This window comes from Mauremys reevesii, linkage group 6 (assembly GCF_016161935.1).
Source record: "Mauremys reevesii isolate NIE-2019 linkage group 6, ASM1616193v1, whole genome shotgun sequence".
Taxonomy (NCBI): Eukaryota; Metazoa; Chordata; order Testudines; family Geoemydidae; genus Mauremys; species Mauremys reevesii.
In genome coordinates, this window is record NC_052628.1 from 82681034 (window position 1) to 82705485 (window position 24452).

The 24452-nt window shown below is 39.9% G+C and overlaps 1 long non-coding RNA gene across 8 annotated transcripts in view; it reads right to left on the bottom strand.

The window, feature by feature from the left end:
* LOC120408672 overlaps positions 1-24452 on the bottom strand; it is a 118212-nt gene that overhangs the window by 31637 nt on the left and 62123 nt on the right. For all 8 annotated transcript variants that reach the window (XR_005600862.1, XR_005600863.1, XR_005600856.1 and 5 more), the window contains one exon: positions 8592-8779. This is a non-coding gene — a long non-coding RNA (uncharacterized LOC120408672). The remainder of the gene's footprint in view (positions 1-8591; positions 8780-24452) is intronic.

Genomic DNA, 24452 nt, shown 5'->3' on the forward strand with positions numbered 1-24452 from the left:
CAAAGCCCTGGCTGGGATGATTTAGTTGGGTTTGGTCCTGCTTTGAGCAGGGGGTTGGACTAGATGACCTCCTGAGGTCCCTTCCAACCCTGAGATTCTATGATTCTATGACTACATTGCATTGGCACACCCCTTAAGAGTGGGGGGGGCAGCTCTGGAGAGGTGATATACAAGATGAGAAGTGTTTGGTTACTAAAAGCACTGTTTAGCCCATAGCACAGAGTTCTCCACAGGGAGGAGTGTGGAGAAAGGGAGCCATTGTAGCTAACTGAACCCCAAGTTAGGGAAAGGTAATATAAAAAATACAAAAAAGTTTTATTGTAGTAGTTTGCAGTACTTATGGAAGCAACCACATGGAAATAGTAGGGGAGAGATGCAGCAGGAAGACACTGTCAGTTTTAGTTTCTTAAACTGGGAGGGAGGTCTTTTCTGCCTGGGAGGTTAGAAGGTTGTCTTTAAGGACAGGCAGACAAATGGCTGTGACCAAGAAAACAAATGGACAGTTAAACTACAAGAGTGCTTGGGAGGGTGGCAAGAAAGATGGAAAGGTGGGACGGACTTATGTCAAATTATCCATTCATTCCTGCCTCTGGGAAATGTGAGAAGCTAACCCACTGTTGGAGAAGTTCAGTAGCCCACATCTTTATTTCCCTCACTGGTTGATAGGGCTGCAGCACTTTGCAGACAAGTCATGGGGCATCTCCACAACAGGGAGCTACTGCACCACCCTGGAGTGAGAGTGAGTTTTCCATCCAACACACCATTTTAGTGTCATCCTTAAAAATAAAAGGAAATTCATAAGGCACTACGTTCTTCTTTTAGTATTCCATGTAAGGCCTGCTCTACACCAGAGTTCAAACCAAGTGAAAAAGCAGGGTTTCAAACACAGCTCCTGTGGAATTGGTTTGTGGCAGGGTTTGGCCAACCAGCCAGGCAAGGCGAACCTGTACCACAACAGCACTTAAACTATGTAACATCAGGACCTAGACTAGAAGAGTTCTAAATGCACTTACGTCATATGAGTGGGCCCCATCCATACTGGTCAGCAAAACCATGTACGTAGGGCAAGCTGAAAGTTTTCTATTTCATTGGAAGACGTGTCTACTTTCTACAGAAAATTACAACTTCCCGCCCAATCTCCAAAATCTTCAATCTGGAAATGCTAAAACTCCATTTTGATGTTCTTGGTTGAAACAACATTTCAACATTCCCAAAATCAAAATGTTTAAGTTTTGTCCCATTAAACCATGTCCTTCTGAGCAGCTGATGCTGTATGTCATGGGAGTTGTTCTCAGTAAATATTTACCATTTAATGGCAACCACTTGCATCGGTAAACATTTTAAATCACCTTAGATTCAGTTATCTTGGTGTTTACATACTGTAGGGAACACTGCAAATACTGGAGTGACATTATTTGGATTTCTAAGGTAATTTGCATGTTAAGTATGACTACTATCCTTGAGATTAGACCTTTGAATCAGTCTTTGGAAAGTGGAATTCTCACAAATCTTTCCAATCAGGTATTGATTGAGCTATTCACTGCTGGGACTAGCAAGTAAACATAATAGACATTTAAGGTGAAAAATCAAATTGGAATTCCTGGAAAACAGACAGTGCTGCATAATAAAACAAGATAAATCTCTAATAGGGAATTTAAATGCTTCAATCAATGTATATTCCTAACCTCATGTATATTCAAAGCTCAACCTGAAAACCTATTTTTCAGAGAAGACGCCTGATATCTACTCTGTGAAACTCATTATTGCATCTTCATTTCAAACTCTTCCTTATTGAAGCCATAAAATGTGTTAAAGGCTCCTGTAGATATTTAAGTAGAGATATGCAGTCAATGGCAGGGATATCCCAAGGCAGATGCTTTTACAGCCTATTATACTTTTCTAAATTCATGGGGCCATTATCACATGAGCATCCAGGCAGGTTTTCCAGGACCTATTCAATCAACACTAGTACATTTCCAACAACATCTTTATGACACCAAATGTTAATGGTGTCACCATCCTATTTGGAATTTGGTTGTAACACTGATGGAAAAGGTTTGTATCTACCTTCTCCATTACATTATTCAGTAGGAGTGAATATCTTTACATTTTTCTCTCTCTCCCAAGAATAGGCATGTATATTCAACACATACACACAAACTCAGATCATCCATGCAAATCGGTCTGATATATGTTAATAATCAAAAAAGCAGTAAGCATGTATCAGCTTTAGTGGGTTTTTACGTTCTTACAGCTACAAAGAATTAGATGACTACCTGTGGTAGATGTGCGAGTGAGACTGCTTGCTACCTTGTGATAACTGATGTTTAAAATGACCTTGACAAGAAGCATTAATAGCCTTTGCAAGCTCTACAAAGTAGTAAGACAAACATGTTCTTCCATCTTGATCACTCCTACTATAAGTCATCCAAACACCTGACCTAACATTGTGTGGAGATGTAAGAATACTGCAGAAGAATTATTTATTTGATGGGAATGCAGGGCTATTTTCTTTATATTTCCTTTTTAAAGGAGGACTTTTCTCTGTGGTATAGTTTTCAAGCTGAACTCAATATAGTGATGGACAAATTTCAGTCATATGATTTGAATTCAGATGCAACAACCTTGGAGGAAACTTTTATATTTGTGTTTCATGACACTCTAGTGAATTGTTTTTTTTCTCTTGTGAACTGTCTACATATAGACAGAGCACGGAATTTCCATTAATGGGTCAAAACACAGTCTGGAGCCACTGATCAGATTTAAGTTCAAAATCTGCAGTACAATTGTCTAGCTATGTGGGACCTCCATAATTTGGGGCCACAGTCATAATGCATCTTCCCCAAGGACCTGTACACCTTGTCATGTACAAGTACAATTATTCTTGGACACAAATTTGTCCTTGAAAAATCAGAGCACCGGTTGAAGCTTGACCGAGTATCAAGTATCTTAATTCCTTAGCAATTTTTTCTCCAGACACATGGGCTATGGTAAGAAGAGTCTTGTCAAGATCTGATTTTTCTTTTTTTAAATGGCAAGTTATTTCAAAGTACTATGGAATGGTCTGGAAACACTGCATGACCTAAAACCAGTGACACTCCTGTTTGTTTAAACCCTAGCATTTTGGAGATATTCTAGGTAGAGAGAATAGAAGATGCTGTGATCCTATTATAGTGAATATCAAAATAAAAGCAATAATGATCTGGCTGATGATAACCTGGGCAGTCTGGATGGTGATGCTGTATCTGATTCAATGTTTCCAGAATAGGAAAGGAATATGCAAGGACAACAACTTGGACTAGCTGTGTTATTCATAATAGCTTGGACTACCTGTGTTACTCATAAAATATTTAAGTACCTTCTTTTTTTAAAAAAAATTGGGACCGACACCATTACCTTGATGCTTCTGTATGGTATTTACAACTGTACTTCATGCGTACAAAATGGGAATAAAATGCTACTACATAAGAATTCTATCAACTTAGTTTTCACCCTCCTAGTACTCAGCACATGTAAATTAGCATAGCTCTATGCTACTCTCCCAAAACTAGTAAACCTCCTAGCCCTTGTCTACACTGCACTTTCATCATTAAAACTTTTGTCACTCAGGGGTATGAAAAATCACCCCCTTGAATGACAAACGTTTTAACAACAAAAAGCGCCGGTGTGGACAGCACTTTGTTGGCGGGAGAGCAGCTACTGCCCCTCATTGGGGGTGATTTTATTCTGTTGTCAGGATAGCTCTCTCCTGGTGAGAGAGAGCAGCTACACTGTGTGCCTTCCAATGGCACGGCTGTAGTGTGCAGTGTAGACGTAGCCCTAATAAAGCCTGACAGGACTCCTGGGCATTTAGGCCTAAATCCTCAAAAGGTATTTAGGCGTCCAACTCCCATTGATTTCAATAAGAGTTAAGCATATAAATATCAGAAGATCTGGACATTAAGGCCTGCTCCAATTCCCATTAAGATGTAAGGGAGATAGATTGGATGCTTAATATCCCACTAAAAGACCAAATTCTCTGCTGGTGTGAATTGGTTAATAGAGCAACTGCCATTTACACCAATAGATAACCTAACCAAAAGCCTCAAGCATGCGTGAAGCTCTCAGGAGTTATGGTCATATTCTGATTTCACTTACGTGGGTATAAATGAAGTCAGTGTAGTTATTCCAGACTTACACCAACAAAAATAGATCAGAATTTAGTCCATTAATACCAATGGGATTTACAAATACACAAGAAGCAAGAGGAAGACCAAGGACAGGGTAGGTTCATTACTCAACGAGATAGGAAAGACAATAATAGAAAACACAGGAATGGCCAAAGTGTTAAATGTCTTTTTTGCTTCAGGTTTCACCAAAAACGTTAGCAGTGATTGGATGACTAGCATAGTGAACATAAGTGTAAATGGGGTAGGGCAAGATTTCAGGGGCACTGACGCATGTACTACTGTTGTAGATGTGCGAGAATATCATAAGGATTCTAGAGGTTTTTTGCTAGGAGGGATTGGTTTTAGTGGCTACCAGTAAATATTATACCTTAGGGAACCTGGACAATATGCTCTTTAGTATCCTGTGATTCTTATCATTAAAATGGTATTGACTTCATACACAGAGACATACATACCGCATGGTTCACATAGTTAACGATGGAAGCAATGGAAATACAATAGAGTGAGAGAAAAAAACTCTGTCTTTTGAACCCTGATCAGTAATAGTCAGTCTGATGTTGTTTTGGAAACAAAGAAGCATGCAAACTCAGGTGGAAAATTTTAAATACTCTAAGACATGCCATAAGTTTTGAAATCTTAAGAAAAACCCAACCCAACTGATCTCTGAAGTGAACAGAAGGAAACATCCCCCTTGCCTTCTCTAACAGGTTCTATATGTATTACCAGGAGGTGATAATTCAGGAGATATCTTTAATTCTAACAATTAGAAACAACCTGAGGGCTGCAAATATATTATTTTTGGAAACTGCATCCCTGTGTTATAAATAAATCCCATTAATTTACGGTCACATTACCAGCAGCTGAGGTGCACAGTCAAATGCAGTTAGTGAACTGTTTCACCATAAATCAGGTCTTGGTTTGCAGTGTCAGTGGTTCTGTTGAAATGGATCATTTTAATGGTTAAAAAACATTTTAGAATATAGCTGCATTTTACAGTAATGATTATTGTTTTGTCTCTGATATTTACATGGCAAGGATTTATAAACCTTGTTAAATTTTCCAATGCATAAATAGTTTTTAAAAAGATAAATTTTAATGAGACTTTTGTCAGAGAATAAAAATTCACTCTCTCAGAAAATTGTTTTCATACAGAATAAATAGCAGTTGTTATTCTGAATTATAACTATCATTACCATTACATTGCACACATCTAAGGCTTGTTGGCTTTTACCACATTTGAATGTTGCCCCCACATGAAGATAATTGTTCTCTAAGGCACTGCCTGTGGTAGGGCCAATGCCAAAGTGCACTGTCATAGTGGCACTCTTCTTTTGGGTCATACAATGGGACTGATCTGACTCCCTGAGATCAATGGGAGTCTTGACATTGACTTTAAAGAAAGCTGCATCAAGCCAAATGCCTGTGTGAATGCAAGAAGAGCCCAGTTGTTAAGCCACTCTACACTTGTGACACAGTGAAGTGTGGATTTCTCCTGCCCAATGGTGCCAGCACCACTGGCCTGTACAGAATGGGTCCCCATTCTCTTCCACTGAGGGAAGGAGTCCAGCACTCTGGACTGAGAAGTCTGTGTTTTCCCTGGGCATTAGAACTGACATTGTGCCCAGCTGATACACAGACACGGGTGGTAGGGAAAGGTTCATTATGCTCTTTTCTCTCTCACCTGGGAAATGCTGGACTCATTCAACCCCACAATGTTTTTGAATATTATTTAAAATTTGAAGCAAGTGGAATGGCATTGGGCTCAGGGTTTCTTTTTCAGCTTTATTAATTATAAGATCACTGTGACCTTCTCTCTTGTAAACCTAATTTTATATCATTTATTAAACACTGAAATCTACTTAAGTAAATTTTATTAGAACAGTTTAATTGTAGGATCATTTTCACTTCTGTCTTTTAGTCATATAAATGATGTTGTTTGATAATGTACCAACTATGCCTATGCAATGATTTCCAATAGGACCAGACCGATCTAGCAAAATCTGATTCTTCTTTCATTTTTAAGGATATTTCCTATGTTGTGCCACCATCATACCTGCTCTTATCTGTGGCCCTGGGATCGAGGGGTATAGAAAGCTGTCTATGCCACCCTCTCTTCAGGTGCATAGAACAAGCATACCTGAGGATCTGACCCATAGTAAACAACATTTGTCACTCTTGTGAATTTTAACAAGAAATATGCTACTTTGTATGGATTGAATCTTTTTTAAAATGTTTTGATTAGTCAGAATATATTAATGTAAGTATTATAGTTTAAAATATATCTTTAAAGACAATTATTGATCAATCAATTGATTTCATTCTTTGACAGAAGACCCAATCCAATAATCTTTGCACATGCACTATTATCACTGAAGTTTCTAGTATGCCAGGAAGACAGGTTCAGATCCACAGGAAAAAAACGTATGCTTTAATGCCCTGGTCAGAAGATATTCTCTTTATTATGAATTTTGAAGACATAGAAGAACCAATAGCCTTCTCATTTTGGTACTAAGATCTGCATTTAGCAAATTTCTCCCCAAGCCAGTCCAATTAAAGGGAAAATAGTTATTTTTTATAAAAACTATTATCCTGTGAGGTCAGTGTCAGCCTCATTCCTGCTTGTTTTCCATTATCTTGCTTTCCATTATCTTTTATTTTTGGCATCTTACAATGATGCCAAAAATAAAAAAGGAAAGTTACACAAATTTCTGCATGATATGACACAAAAAGTGCATATAAAAATTGTGTGGGTAAAAAGCATATCAGATTCTAGGGAAACAGCAAAAGGATTGGAAGTTTGGTTTGGAATTTAGTGTGTTTAGCTAAAGTATCCAAATATCTTAGAGGCTGACAATGTTATAAGAATTGTGGGGAGGAAGGGGGGAGAGTGCTTTTTGGTAGTGAAATTTCTGTTATTTTCTTCTGGTCAGATAAGAAATGCTACAGAAGTTCCTTTTTTTTTGTATTATTATGACACTTCAGAACCAGGAAATACAGAAGCAGATAAAAAACATGCTGTTTTTGTGTTTTCTTCAAATGAAACCAGAATTTTATGTACCTTGAGACAGGTTTGTTTCAGGTTTAGGTTGGTTCTTAATTTGTCTGAAACAGCTCACCTCTCCCTTGTTTTATTTGCGTGTCTGTTTTTCTTCAGTCATCTTATAAGATTGTTTTGGTTATTTATTTTTTTTTACTTTATTTTATTTTTTTTGCCTGATTGACTATATCCCATTTTGCTGAAACTTGTTTGTAACAGATTCTGGTTTCTGCTTTTTGCTCTCCTTTATAACTGGGGATAATTCACAATAGCATGAGTTTCAGCATGATATTGATCTACCTTCCATTTATACTTTGGCTCATGTTGCATTTCAGTAACAGTGAGGAGTTTGTCAGTGATCCAGTATTGATTTAAGGTATATTTTCTGTTGCCACAACACTTTATAACAAGTTATCCTCTACTTGAAAATGTTCAGCCAGTATGGGTAAAAATGCATTCACATTGTCAGATTCTCTAGTTTGTCATACGTTTGCTAAACAATCTTCTGTCAAAGGTGAATATTGCTTATAGAAAAGACACTGCCTTCTTCTGCTCCAATGATCCAGACTTCCAGTTAAATATCTTTAGTTCATATACATAGTTAAGTGACATCTGGATCCAGTTTTGTCAGGTTTTTTGCTAACTTGCAGCATTTACAGTGCCAAATCCACCTGACAGTGAAAGATGCGCAGTGATATACTTTGACATCCTGTTACTCAATTTGCATGCTGATAACTGGTTTTCCAAGATTCATGACTAAGGACTGGATTTTGCATTAAACCTTTTTTGGAACGTACAGGAGTTGTGCAGTGGTGTTCTAGAGAGATCTAAAAGCTATGGAACAGCTTTGGTTTCATTTTAGGGAAAGATAATTAGGATATTTGCTTGTATGACAGTCAGTAGCAATTATTATCCCAGAAAGCATTTTTAATACTTCAGGGATTTAGTGCAAATTGTCAAGTTTTGGCCTCTATTTATGACTGCAGTTTTTACACATTATCATCTGAGCACACAAATAATAGACTTTACACACACAAAACCCATTTCTGGGCATTGATTAAATGCATATAAGATTTAAATATATAGATTCTATTATTTACATAGTGTTTGAGGCCAGAAGAGACCATTATAATGTATATAATTTATCCTGATAACAAAGGTCTTAGATTTCATTCAGTGATTCCTACATCTAAACCAAATTGGGTTTGAGCTAGAGCATATATTTTACAAAGATATGCAGCCCTGAGTTAAAGATTCCATGTTATGGACAATTTAAGATATGTAAGTAAGTGATAGTATACAAAAATTGCACACACAAAGTTGTGCATGCACTAATTGAAAAAACTTGGCCCTTCTAACAATGATAATGTTAGATAATGACTGACCTGGGTGAATGGGTCCACTGGGTAAGTGTGATGGATGCTAAGTAGCTCCACTCCAACCAGGAAGCAAGTGAGCATCTGTTACAGGAGCTTAATGGACAAGGCCTTGTGTTGTAGAAGTGATCTCTGTGGTGTTCCTTACAGAAGTATTGCTCAAGCTATGATGCTGGACTCCTTGTGGAAATGCAACCCTATGAGAAATGAGAAGAAAAAAAATATTTTTTAACTCAAGACTTGCAGAAGCAAACCCCATCACTGAATATTCAGAATTCAGTGCAGATACCCAGATATTCAATAGAAAGATCCTCATGATAAACCCAAAGTGGAAATGACCCATCAAGAAAAAAAATAACCAGACATTTTACCCACAGAGTTAAATATTCTTCCCCAAATGTACAATATTCTTTCCAATATCAGTCTTTTTTTTTAAATAAAACACACTTAAAAATATGTTTCAATTAGGAAGGCTAGACTACTTAAACTCTCCTTATAGGAGGAATTATGGGAAGCTATGAGAAACCCAGTGTTAAATTTCATATTACAGTGATTTAACATCTTTCTGTAATCAGCCCTGTGAAACCCCATCTGACTGCAATAAAAATATTCCTGAAGGCATCCAGGAAAGTTCCACAATTTACAACCACCACCACCCCAAAACAAGAGGAGGTTCCAATCTGAAGGAGACCTAGGGGGATTGGGCCAGAAATTGTTTCCAAGTCTGGTACATATGCCAGAGAAGAAGATTCAATGAGTTGCCTCCCTTTTTTATCCCTTGTCAAGAGAGGGGATTGGAGTGATCCACAAGTTGCTGAATAAACCAAGACCATGAGGCCTGAGATGGTTGGTTGTGCTGCTTGTGCCTGAAGTCAGCATTAAAAACCATTGGTTCTTTCCCGATGCTCACCCCTTCTCTACTGTCCTTGGTCTGCCTGCTGCTGTAGGAGGTTGAGTGCATACAGTCATATAAATGACCATACTGGATCAAACCAATAGTCCATCTAACCCAGTATTCCCTGTCAGTTGTAGGTTTAGGGATACCTCGAGCATGGGGTTGCATCCCTGACCAATTTTGTTAATAGCGATCGATGGACTTATCCTTCATGAACCCAGTCATACTTTTGGCCTTCACAATATCCCATGGCAATGGTTGACTTGCATTGTGTGAAGGAGTAATTCCTTGTGTTTGCTTTAAACCTATTAATTTCATTGTGTGCCCACTATTCTTGTGTTATGTGAAGGTGCAAACACTTCCCTATTACTTTCTTCATACCATTCATGATTTTTATAGGCCTCTATCATATCCCCCCTTAGTCATCTCTTTTCTAGGTTGACCAGGATGCAGTTTTTCTAATCTTTCCTCATATGGAAGTTGTTCCATACTCTTAAACATTTTCATTGCCCTTCTCCACACCTTTTCTAATTCTAAAATATCTAGTGCTCTTTGTTTGCCAACACCCTGAGTTAAGTTTTAATAGCTGGATTCATGTCTAAATATTATTATAACAACAGACAAATAAATACAGTTGACAAACATTTACAAGCTGTCCTGATACTCTAATTAAAATGAAGGGAAAGGAGGTACTCTGCTGAGATTCTGTGAAGGGCAACAACAAAATGGAATGGGCAATAAAACAACCATATTACTCATAGGATTGCCACCTGTTCAGGGTTTTCTTTCCCTTTAGTTTGAAGGCATTCCCATCACTCCCTAGTTGTATGGAGCAGAGGTGATTGTTGATTTGTTTGTTTTAAGTAAGGTATTTGGCTTTCCGCAATGCTGCTCTTATGGACTGGCAGCTGAATTGAGCCTACCTCTGCTCCTTCTAATGTAGATTAATCTACTTCAGATTAGGGTGACCAGATAGCAAGTGTGAAAAATTGGCTCAAGGGTGGGGGTCAGGGATTAATCGGCACCTATATAAAGACAAAACCCTGAATATCAGAACTGTGCCTATAAAATTGGGACATCTGGTCACCCTACTTCATATGCAGTTGAGGTCTTTCAACTCTGGAGCTGACTGCTGTGGCGCATAATGTTTTTAATGTTAAAAAAAAAACTTCTCTTCAGAGAGAAAATTTCCATCCTCACCCCCACCCATCTAGAAAAATAAAATCTTCAAAGAGACCATCTTTCCTCAGAATGAAACATCATTCCCTCAGAAAAACCTGAAATGTAGAGCTATTTGAGGCTTCATTTTTCCAGCACGGTGGATTTCACTGTCCTTAAGAGTGACTGGATAGTGATGACAATCATTGTCTGGTATAGTTAATCTTTGGATAACCTGGAGAAATAGTGTCTTCTCAGAACAAATTACTGAGAGAGATTCTGGTTAATCTATTTTGTTACACTCAAGTATTATCACACCCCTTTGTAATCAAGTGACATGGCATTATGCAAATATTAACAAGGAGTCCAGTGACACCTTAAAGACTAACAGATTTATTTGGGCATAAGCTTTCATGGGTTAAAAAACCTCACTTCTTCAGATGCAATCAATGCAACAGGGATCGATTTAGCGGGTCTAGTGAAGACCCACTAAAATTGACGACAGAGCACTCTTGATCGACCCCGGTATTCCTGCTCTCCGAGAAGAGTAAGGAAAATAGACTAGAGAGCATCTCCCATTGATGCAGCGCAGTGAAGACACCATGGTAAATTGACCTAAGCTACGTCGACTTCAGCTACATTATTCATGTAGCTGGAGTAGCATAACGTAGGTCGACATAACCCCGTAGAGAAGACAAGCCCTAAGTGCCCCTAATGGATTGATAGTTAATACAATGGTGTACTGATTATACAAGTTATTCCAAAACAATTTGGACTATCTTGCTAACAAGAAAAAAATGCATTTGATTCCTTCAGTACTGTCTCCCTCAGCCCCTGCTCCTTTATAACAACATCCTTCTTAATGGAGAGGGAAAGCAATGGTGTTTTCCTCAGTGGATTACCAGGGGATATTTTATAGTACTTATTGCAACATTGCTATGAGTTGGTTATTTAATATTCTCATGCATATTTATCCCTTTCTAAAGATCATTTGATGAAAATTGCCTCTCACCTTGATTAAAGAGACCTTTCAGGATCTAAACTTGTACTAATAAATATTAATCTGCATCCCAACAGGAAATCAAAACTGTCATTTCATGTTTAATGTGTTTTTTTTCCCTTCCTGTAATTGTTATTTTGTAGACATTTAATAAATATTTTTTATTAACAGACTAATAGCATAGCCTTCAAGCAGACATCTAGATGTCTCTTCTGGCACCTCACACCCTCTTAGTTATGTAAACAACTCAGTCTCAGTTGTAACTTCTTAATTGGGTTCATTTGTAGACTATAAATGTTGTTTACATGTTTCTTCAAAAGGAAACAGAATTTAAATGAAGTGACAAAAATGGACTAAATTTGAACTTGCAAAGTAATCTTCTTGCTTCTTTGGTTCTTACCTAGAACCCAATTCTGGGAGGTGCTGTGTGCCTCCAATGAATTCGGGAAGTACTCTCTACTACACTGAGGTCAGAGGGTTTGAGGGCTCTCAGAACCTTGTAGGAGGGATTCAACGCCTTGCAGGACTGAGCCCTGAAAGCTCTCAGCAATAGGCTAGCTGCTGAAGCATAAATGTCTACACAACATATAAGTGCAGCATTTGACATAATATATTCAAAACTAGTAAATATACACACAGGAATCTTTTTCTCATTTGCTCTCCCTCCATCCTCGTCCTCTACATTTCATCTGATACAGGCCCACCCTACATAACCATAGAGGCCCAAGTGTAGTGTAAATGCAGCCTCACTAGGAAAGATAGGCCACAAACCCCTGAGTATTGGAGAGTAAAAAAGCCCTATGTGATGGAACATGATGGAAAGTGTTACTGGACATTAGAAGCAGAGGGTTAAAGTTAGTGGTGGATGCAGGCTGGGATAAGCCGTTACTACCAGCAGCAGAAAGGCAACGGAGAAGTAAGCAGAGCCCTCTAGCCTGCACCGCATACTATCAGGGGATAATAATTCCCAGTGGCTTAAGCACCTATGTGGGCCCCTCCAGCCAGGGCAGCAGCAGCTGCTGTCTTTCATGGGCAGACCTGCTCCAAAAAAAAACCCTGTTGCCCCCATCAGAGCCGTCATGGGCCCAGCACCAACAGGACAGGACATCACCAGGGCCACCAGCAGAGAGAACCCTCTGTAACATCTTCTCTTTTCATTAGCCACCTAGTTGGACCAGTCAGTATTCATCCCCCACGAGGTACCTAAACTTATTTTCTTAGTCTCCTTCACCACCATTCTCCTTCCACTCCTCCTTGCTTGTTCATATGTTACCCACTGATGAGTGTGTGTTACAGGTCCCCCTCTGTGACAATCCACAGATATGAGTGGTTACCGCCCCAATTTAGCTCCACAGCTCATGCTTTTAGCTCTGGAAGTCCCTGATTCAATGCCCAATGTATTGGCCATGAGGGTAGCCATCACATTTAGTTCCTCTTGCACCCTACCATGTCCTGCTTTCCCATTCCTCCCACCACATATGCTCTCCATAAAAATGCAAGTCATGGTTAATTACTTAGAAATTACATATATTATGTATATTATTTTAAACTGGAAAAAAGAAAAAAAATCAGCAACTAGGAGACATATAGAGAAGGCATGAGAGACTGTGACCTTTCACATTTGAAACTCTTAAGGGTTCTCTCTATTTGGCTATGTGCTTCTGTCTTCAACACACAGCTACCTGTTGCAGGGGGCTGGTGGAAAAGAGATGGCAAGAGAAATATGCAGTGTTTTTGTAGCCATGTTGCTCCCAGGATGTGAGAAAGATTAGGTGGGTGAACAATAGCTTTGGTTCAATAGAAGATATTACCTCACCCATCTTGTCTCTCTTACAGAGAAGGGCTGAAGGAGAGGAAAAGGGATTGGTGGAAAGAGAAGAAGCAGCTAAAATCCTATAAAAACCTTGAATTCTGTACCTATCATCACTTTGTTTGGCTTGCTTATATGTTGCAACCCTTTCCCTTTCGTCTTTCTAGATTACAATTTCTTTGGAGCAGGTCTGTATTTTCATACATGTTTAGAAAGCATTCAATACCTATTGGACACTTCCATACACTAATTTATAATAAAATAATCATCTTTGTGAGGTGCCTTTTGCACTATAAGAACAATTAGGTGGAAGAAAAAAAGAACAATGAGTTATGGCTGATGGGATAGAATTAAAGGAGATAAAGGAGGAAGAAAAGGATGGTGGAAAAAAGCAGAAGACCAAAAGCTTCAAAGCAGATAAGGCCATGCATGATGCCAAGGCATCAACCCCCAGCCAGGCCACAAGGCTACTTTTGACATTTAAAGGCCAGAGATTATTTTTCTCCTCCTGTAACTACACAAAGAACAAAAACAAACATTATAAACATGACAGATACCCTGGACCTAATTATATGATTCAGCATACATCACACTCTAGCAATAGGCTTATTGACCAAAGTGCATCTAAAGCAATCATAATATTAGGAGGGGCTGCTTTAATCTAATTTATTATAGTAGATAAAATTGTATCTACTATTATAGGTGAGATTGGGAGCACTGCCCATTATTAAGGTTGCCTGACACTTTCCACTGTAAGATTTATCAGTTGCTTATAACTTTTCCAAACTTCAACCATTTGGGCTGAAATTTTTCATGCTGGGTATCTACCTCAGGCTGAATGTTTTGGGAAAGTTTCATCCAAAACAGATTAGCCATTTCCATAAATGAGGCTAGGGAAAATATACTATTTTGCCCATAATAAAAATGTATGGTGACCTTTTCTTTGAACAGCCCTACTGCCCTCTGGCACTGGAGCAGGGTCTTGAAATTTGGCAAGGGAGTGGCCTTTGTGTCAGGGATTTGTCTTTTCTTGTCCATAAGAAAATCTATCAAAATTTGGCAAACTCATGTCTGAAAAAAAATCACACAGTTTATACATTCTCAATAGAGACTTCTTAGATTTTAGCAGCTAAATACCCCAAAGATTCTGTTCACACTTGGCATTCTCCAGCCTACGGCTGAGCAGAACTTTCCCTGCAATTGCAGGAGCAGCTCTGAACTGCTGCTCCTCACACACAGTTGTTCCAGGCACTGTGGAGGAGGAAGCAGCCTAATTTCAATGCAGAGGGCACAAGAGCCAGACCTATGGGGTGAGGAGAGCTGGAGAGAGATGCGGGCCTGGGACTGAGAACCAAAGGGGGGGATTGTGACGGTCTTGGCAATGAGACTGGGAGCAGCAGAGGAAAATGGGGGAGTGAGCAGGAGGAGCCAAGGGAGACTGGGACTGACTGGGTAAGGAGACTGAGAACCAATTAGGTGGAAGGAAAGAAATTGAAGTGGGAAAGAAGACAGATCTCATGAGGAGCTGGGGTACATGGGGAGAAATGGGACTGGCAGGGCAAAGAGCCTGGAGAGAGGGATTATGACTGGGAGCCAATGAAGATGGGGAATGTGTGGGGGGGCAACTGGAGGGATGGTTTAAGTGAGAGAGAAAACAAGGAGCTGGGGGTGGCAGGGGAGTTGGGAAAATAGGAACATCTGGATAAGAAGACTGGGACTGGGGGGAGACTGGATATGGAGGATCCACAGGGGTGAGACTAGGGCTTGCTGGGAAAGAAGACCAAGATTGGGGAGAGAAGAATGGGGAGTAGAGACAAGCACTGTCTAGGTGAACAGAATGGAACTGAGATGAGGAGCCAATGATCAGAAGAAAGACAAGTCTGGCACAAGGAGAGGTTGAAGGAGAAAGGGCAGAAAGGAGTCACACTTGCAGAGGGGGTTGTCCCTTTTTAGTTTGCTTTTTTAAAAACTTAAGAAATTACACACATGCACACACACACACACACTCTATTCTTGTTGCAAAATCAACAGAAAGGAACTGCCAGAATAAGACTGTCTGATCCTTAATTTAGCCACCTTGTGCAAAAGCATGATATACAATCTTTAATCACAGGATATTAATGCTGGTTTTCCTCATGTGTGTGTTTGTTTGGAGATCCTTTCTGCCAGGCACCAGGTGAATTTGGCCTCATATTTGAGTCAGTGAATTCACTGTTAGTCTTGTAATGTAAATATAGGTAGAAAATATGTTTTATAAAACTAGAGATAGCCACAGGGCTCAAACTGGGTGCGTATTCAAGCACGCAACTCTGAGCCAGACACCTTTTTGCTGCACTGTATCATGGTTCCCACCATCACAAGCAGCATGACAGTTCTGAAGTGCAGCTGCTTAAGACTAGGCATGCAGCTTCCCAGCACTTTGCCACCAGCCAGCAGAGGGTACACAGCCAGAGCCAGTCACTAGGAGCTGCCACTCCCAAGAGAATGGCTACCATGGTCCTTTCTTTACCCATGGTGCAAGTGGTGCAAGAAAAGCTGCCAAAAGAATGATCAGGAGTAGCAAGTCTTACTTAGCAAGGAGGAACACAGAAGCCCCAGCAAGGAGTAAACACAGAGCTTGTAAAAATGGATGGGAGCATCCTCATGAATTCAGAGCCTCCAGTTAGACCAGAAATACCACAAGGCAAGTGTTTTCATGTTGTTTCTTGGCACATTTCTTTCCAGTTTTGGCCAGAACCAAAAAAGAATGGTACAATTATGGCTCAATTAAAGTGTGTAGTAATCCTATATGATTCCATATAGGAAGTCCCTGAAAGTCTTCAATTGATTTTGGATCAGGCTTTGTGGTAGCTGACCAGAAGCAGGCTCTGTCTATACTTGGATTGGAAAACTGTAAGGAAGAAGACCTAAATACTGAAGCAAATAGGTCTAGTGATATACATATAGTGACATGCTATCCTCTGGATCAAGACTGAACCTGTGTTCTACTATAGCGTGAGAGCTACTGTCTTGCCAGATATGCCATCTTATAAATGAGATGTAAAACCAAGGCCCTTACTAATTGTGGCTGTTAACGGAACCACACCACTTTTTAAAAAAAAACAAAGTAGGATATTAGTTAACTCAGGTGTGCCTATCTAAATTATACCTTCTCTGTGATTGTATAGTGCCCAGCACAATCATGACTGAGACTTTTGGGTGCAACCATAATAATTCACTTGAAGTATAGGAATCTCTTGCAGGATAGGCAGGAAACTATTGCTCCAGACAGTCTAGTTCCCAGATCACATTTTTCTGAAATTTAATCCAGACATCACTGCAAATTTAAAAAGAAAAATCTGTTGCCTTTTCAGATTTCTTGGCTACACCTTCCTGGTCATGTTCATGAGTAATTAGAGGGTCAGATCTGAAAATATTTGCACTGTGGGGGAATCAGCAGATACCCACAAGTTCTAAGACAGAAACGCTTTGACAGATTCATTAGCACATCTTTACTTGGAATATTTTTAAAGATCAAGAGGACATTGCTGTTTTAAGGAGCAGGCACCTCTGGCCATCTCTCAAAGAGCAGAACAGAGCAGTGGATAATTGATGTATGCTTGAGAGCATGATGTGCAGACAGAATTATTTATTAGCAATTAAAACAAAGGAGAAGACAGTGAACTCAACCGTTGTGCTACAAAGTTTGCAAAAACCAAAATAAAACAAACCAAAACCACATCAAGCACTCAATTAGGCTTGAATAAAGACTGGGAGTGGATGGGTCATTACACAAAGTAAAACTATTTCCCCATGCTAATTTTTCCCCTACTGTTACTCACACCTTGTCAACTATTGGAAATGGGCCATCCTCATTATCACTGCAAATGTTTTTTTCTCCTGCTGATAATAGCCCACCTTAATTGATTAGTCTCATTATAGCTGGTATGGCAACACCCATTTTTTCATGTTCTCTGTGTATATATATGTTCTTACTGTATTTTCCACTGCATGCATCTGATGAAGTGAGTTCTAGCCCATGAAAGCTTATGCCCAAATAAATGTGTTAGTCTCCAAGGTGCCACAAGTACTCCTCATTCTTTTTTTCTGATACAAACTAACACGGCTACCACTCTGAAACTGTCAATTTTTTTTGCCTCTCCCAGCCTGAAAAACATTTGCCTTACAGCTATAACAAGTAAGACCAGCCATAGGAATGCTCAGATTATGTTGTTCAAGATGTGGGTAATTTTAATAAATGTTTCCTCTCTCAAACCCACAACAGACCATGTGCTGGGACACCACGTGTCCTGTTGTTCCATTTGGAAGGATACAGAGAAAGAGAGAAATTACAGAGTTGAAGTGAAAGGACACCTTGTGGGGAGGGAGTTGCCAAGGTAAAGTAAGTGTGTAAAGAAAATGAAACCTAAAGGTAAAAGGAAACTACTTTTCTTTTAGGGATCCAAGACTTAAGCATCAAATTGCTGTATTAGGAATAAAGTTTTCTGGACCTCTTTTGCCTGGTTTAATTAGACATGGAGCTGAACGTTCTGTAAGACTCAGAAAAAAATCTTATATCTAAGCAAAAACCAAGACTAGTTAATTGTCCCACAGCTGCACTTTCTATTTTATTCAGGTTCTTAAACCACACCCATGTTTCTAGTATGGGAGGTCCTTCCAGAACTGTTGATCTTGTTAAATTTTTATTTTTTTAAATCACCCCATTGCAATGGTGGGTGTCACTTAACCAAAGTCATGACAGTGCCAGGCTATGAAAGTAGCATCATGGGTAGCCACCTTCCCATGCCATCAGGCCTCCAAACTCCCATGGTTTTCTAAACTCTTTAAGCTTATGTCTGCTCTTGATCAACTTCAATTCTTTCAGTCCGTATGAATACAAAATGCACATCCATCAAATTGGAACACGTGGTCTTTAAAGTACATATGTCCAGCCTATTGAGGTTTATTTTTCAATAGAGAACTCTGACACTGAAGCCTTTTTGCCTGCAATAAAATAATCATGTGTATTTTAACATAAACACACATGGCTTTTCTCTCATAGCCCTACCATTCAGGACCAACACTACCAGGTAAAGAGTGAATACAGCATTTCCTTAAGATCATGAGATTTCTTGTGGGGGTGGGGAGGGAATGGGACCAGTATATTGTAGCCATGTTCTGCATCTATCCTATAAGGAGCTGCTGAAAGCGTGACACAAAGAATGTGTGATAGAGGGAATACCTGCTGAACTTTCCACTGTGTGAAGTCTTTGTTCTCTATTATTAACCCAATTTCTTTCCAGTTATGTGGTAGACTTCTAAAATCAAGCATATGAAAATCAATGTCCCTTTAATATCACATAGCCAGGAACCCTGTGTATTTTAGTCCTACACTTTTATCAGATCAACCAGAACCACTTGAATGACTGCACTTTCACCCCAGGAAGTTTTAAGTGCTTGGAACATATATAAAATTAATAATTCTGTTGTCTGTGCCCTAGAGAGATCGCTTATATTTCTTGGTGTATTTCACTTCTTCCAGCAATACAAATTAAGTTTAGGTATTTGATGAAATATTTGTGTTGATTAAAAAGACTCACTGATTTGTAAACCCAAACCCAGATGTCCCAGAGGGAGTGAACCTAACAGGTAATGATCAAGTGATCTCTCTCCTGCCATCCATCTCCACCCTCTGACAAACAGAGGATAGGGACACCATTCTTTACCCATCCTGGCTAATAGCCATTAATGGACTTAACATCCATGAATTTATCCAGTTCTCTTTTAAACCCTGTTATAGTCCTAGTCTACACAACCTCCTCAGGCAAGGAGTTCCACAGGTTGACTCTGCGCTGTATGAAGAAGAGCTTCCTTTTATTTGTTTTAAACGTGCTGCCCCATTAATTTCATTTGGTGGCCCCTAATTCTTGTATTATGGGAACAAGTAAATAACTTTTCCTTATTCACTTTCTCCGCACCACTCATGATTTTATATACCTCTATCACATCCCCCCTTACTCGCCTCTTTACCAAGCTGATAAGTCCTAGCCTCTTTAATCTCTCCTCATATGGGTCCCATTCCAAACCCCTAATCATTTTAGTTGCCCTTTGAACCTTTTCTAATGCCAATATATCTTTTTTGAAATGAGACCACATCTGTACACTGTATTCAAGATGTGGGCGTACCATCGATTTATATAAGGGCAATAAGATATTCTCCATCTTATTATCTATTCCTTTTAAAATGATTCCTAACATCCTGTTTGCTTTTTTGACTGCCGCTGCACACTGCATGGAGGTCTTCAGGGAACTATCTATGATGACTCCAAGATCACTTTCCTGATTAGTTGTAGCTAAATTAGCCCCATCATATTGTATGTATGGTTGAGGTTATTTTTTCCAATGTGCATTACTTTACATTTATCCACATTAAATTTCATTTGCCATTTTGTTGCCAAATCACTTAGTTATGTGAGATCTTTTTGAAGTTCTTCACAGTCTGCTTTGGTCTTAACTATCTTGAGCAGTTCAGTATCATCCGCAAACTTTGCTACCTCACTGTTTACCCCTTTCTCCAGATCATTTATGAATAAGTTGAATAGGATTAGTCCTAGGACTGACCCTGGGGGAACACCACTAGTTACCCCTCTCCATTCTGAGAATTTACCATTTATTCCTACCCTTTGTTCCCCATCTTTTAACCAGTTCTCAATCCATGAAAGGATCTTCCCTCTTATCCCATGACAACTTAATTTACCTAAGAGCCTTTGGTGAGGGACCTTGTCAAAGGCTTTCTGGAAATCTAAGTATACTATGTCCACTGGATCCCCCTTGTCCACATGTTTGTTGACCGCTTCAAAGATCTCTGATAGTAAGACATGATTTCCCTTTACAGAAACCATGTTGACTTTTGCTCAGCAATTTATGTTCTTTTATTTTATTATTTGTATTTACTTGATATTAGATCATTCCTCTCTGAGATTTCCTGAAACTCTGTTCTCAGCCCTTGTCTTTTCTATCTTCTGCCTTCCCACTCGGATATATCATTTGAGAATTTAACCTCAACTACCAGTTTTATGCTGACCTCACCTTTAAATCTTTCAGGGATCCCTCCCTCAATACAATCCCCATCTGTCTTAAGCATATCAATACTTGTCTTAACTTAAGTTAATTTAAGGATACCTTTCCACTGTCAAGAAAAATACCTTTCAGTCACATCCATTGCACAACTCCCTTCTAAATTCTGGCCCACCTTTTAGCTGTCTTGTCTGTAATCTTGAAGTCAAGTCATCTTTTACTTTGACTTCTCTTTTGCATTTCATATGGCTGCAGTCTGCAAGTCTGCCTTTTACCAACCTAATATAACCAACATATGACACTTCCTTGCTGCTTACTCCTCTGGAATTGCAATTTCATGCCTTTGTCACTTCACGTTTTGTCCACTATAAACAGCTTCTCCTCTGTGGTCTCCTAGTGTCACCTACAACTACAGCTGCTTGAGATTTTCTGGACAAAAAACTTTTTTTGTACAAAATGCCAATTCATCAAAACAATGTCTGTGGTCCAGGATGAATCTCTGGTCAAAATGAAAGCAAGAATCAGAGCCAGAAAACAGCCAATAACCCAGTGATTAGGGCATTGACCTGGGATGTGGGAGTCCCTGGTTAAAATCCCTTCTCTGCCTGATTCAGTGCAGGTATTTGAACCTAGTCCCTCCATCCCAGGTGAGTTGCCTAAACACAGGTCTGTAGAATCTCTCTCTCTCTCTCTCTCTCTTTCACCCTGTCACGGGCCAGGCCCACAGTCGCACCTGCGCACCCCCAGGTGGGCTGTGCGGCCTAGCGGCTGGAGTCAATAGCTGCCCCCAGCTCAGGGTTGTATGGCCTAGCAGCCAGAGTCAACAGCTGAGCCCCAGGCTCAGGGCTGTACATCCTAGTGGTCAGAGCCAATAGCTACCCCAGGCTCGGGGTTGTACAGCCTAGTGGTCAGAGCCAATGGCTACCCCAGGCTCGGGGTTGTACAGCCTAGTGGCCGGAGTCAATAGCTGTCAGGATGAGTGCCACCTGGGGGAGGGGGAAAATGAGCGGGCAGTGGCCTGGATAGAGGGACCCAGGCCCTTCTCTCCACCAGGTCCCAACCCAGGGCCCTGTCGGTTGCAGGGTTGCCTGCCACCAGCCCAGTGGGGATCTGGCCGAAACACACCAAGCTAGCCTCCGGTTGTCCAAACCAACTCCTCGCAAAGACTCTCTGGGTTACTTCCTACCCGCTTCTCCACATCTGTTGGCTTCCCAGTTCCCTTGGTTCCTTCTCCCTCAACCGCCTCCAGTGGGGGTTGAGGGTTGCTGTCAGCTGGCTGGCCTCCACATCGTGAAGTACCCACAGCCCTTCAGCACAAGAGATTGAAAGCAAGACTGAGGCTATATCCTCACTACCACTTATGTTGCTTAGAGCTGTGAATAAGGGCTTGTCTTCACTCCCGGGGAGATCGACACTGCTGTAATCGATGCAGCGGGTATCGATTTAATGGGTCTGGTGAAGCCCCGCTAAACCGACAGCAGAGTGCTCTCCAGTCAACCCCAATTCTCTAGCTCTCCAAGAAGAGTAAGGGAAGTCGACTGGAGAGCGTCTCCCATCAACACAGCACAGTGAAGACACCACAGTATGTCGACCTAGTCTATGACAACTCCAGCTACGTTATTCACATAGCTGGAGTAGCGTAATTTAGGTCGACTTACCCCAGTAGTGAAGACAAGCTCTAAACCACCCCCTGAGCAACATAAGTTACACCTAACTAAGCACTGGTGTGGACAGCGCTATGTCGGATGGAGAGCTTCTCCCTCCAACATTGTTGCTGCTGCTCGTTCAGGGTGGATTAAGTCAACAGAGGAGCTCTCTCCCATTGGCTTAGAGTAGTTACAGTAGAAAGCTTACAGCAGCATAGCTGCACTGGTGAAGCTGTGCCATTGTAAGCTCTCTACTGTAGCCATAGTCTGAGTCTATAGCCCGATGGTTAGGAAATTAATCAAGGAAGTGGGAGACCCAAGTTAAAGTCCTGGCTCCAATTCAGGCAGAGCAGGGACTTTAATCTGGGTTTCCCACATCCCAGGCAAGTGTGCTGGTCACTGGGTTATTGGCTTTTGGGGATGGTGTAGGAGGGGTGTTTTAATGATTTTTTTTTGTTTGTTTATTTTAATGCAGAAAAAAAACAAATTGCAAAAAAAAAAAAAAGTGCAAAAGAAAATTCTTGTTTCCTGGCCAGGCCCACTTATAACCAAATGGGCATCTCTTCGGAGTGCTGCAACACATTTTCTCACCCATACGTGCAAATGCAGCTACATCACCCTGTTCATGGATGACTGCTCCCTATTATTTCATATACAATACAAAAACATTTCTCATCATTCAAGATCTCTTGCTTTCTCCACTCCAGTGCTTTTATCCTACCTTAGATCCCCTATTCCCTTCTCTCTTCCAGTGTTCTTGCTCCTGCTGTTGCACCAGGTATCTGGGGCTATATACCTGTCTCCATTTGCCTCGCTGATTCTCTACCCTTATTAAAATGCAGCTCTGAAACCACTTCCTCTATGTTGCCTATAAGCTGTCAACCAGTTTCATAACCATACTTAATATATTATCAGCCCTTCACACTTCTAAGATTTCTTTCTACTCCTATGCTCATACCTTATAACTTTTGACACTGTCCATTGTTGCAACTGGTGTGCTTTGTGAGGTATGTATATGAACTATACTTGATACAATTATATTTTAATGTGCTGGACATCTTCTGAAAGGACATTATGGAGTGCTCATAGAAAAAGGGTCTCAATTGTTCAGCCTCAACACACTTTGAATAATTGTCAGTGTTAGACATTTCTTCTTCAGTGTGTTGGCATTAAAAAAGGCAGATTGACAAGGAGGTAGGAAGATGATTTGGATTCAGAATATAAGAGCAAAGAAACCTTTAGGATAATTGCATTAAATATTATTTCCCCCAGGCAGCTAAATGAAAGTTTTTAGATCTGCGGGACTTGTATAAAGTGAAATAAGATTCTGCAGCCTCAGAAATCAGTTTTTGAGTGAATTGGAAAAGTATCTCTTTGGTACAACTGTTCCATAATATATTTCCTTGTGGCTCTCTCACCCCATTCCCTTACTGTAATGAGATTTATATACTTCATTCAGTATAATCAATAATAAATTGACTTCTTTAATCTTAATAAAAATGTGTAGCTGTTTCTCTTTCCATATTGGATAGAAAGTCATAGAAAACTGACTTTTTTCCCACAGAAAACTGGAGAAAAGGTGAGGTCTAATCTTTTGCTATGCACAGACTTCAGCACTTAGATACTAGGTTGATAGGTGTTATAGAAAACCCTAAATTAGACAGACAATTAATTCTGTCTGTGGATTAATCAGCTGTGAATATCTGGAAGGCACTCAGATGTCTGATTTTATTGTTGCTTTCTGGTCATATCCAAGGTGCATGCTGGAGATCTGAATAATCCATGTTTTCAAATAAAAAAGGTTAAATCCAGTGGTACCAATGCTCCTCCAACAGGTTCAGTGCTTAATAGCATTAAACGTATTATATAGTAGTCTCACACATTCACATTCAACTCTTTCTGAAGGTTTCCTTCGGAAGTGTTTATTGCCAGTAATATTATTTGTTTTATAAAATAACTAATACAAAAGTCTTGCTAAAATGATATACCACTAGAAGAGTTCCTAACTTTTTTTTCAAAAATGAATTGCTATGTTTGCTAGGAAGTACTCTGGGCAAGAGTTTTGCATAGCACATTCACACAGAGCATACTTTAGTCCATTGGAATGCATTTAAAAAGAAAAACGAGTTCAATGAATATTATTAATTAGAAGTAAAGGCTGGACAAAAATCCCAGGGTCAGATCTTCATCTAGTGTAAATCTTCTTAAGTGCATTGAAGTCAATGGAGCTATATTGATTTATACCCATTGAGGGGCTAATCAAAAAGGTGCTTTGGAATGGTTTTAAAAATAAGTTTTCTAAAAT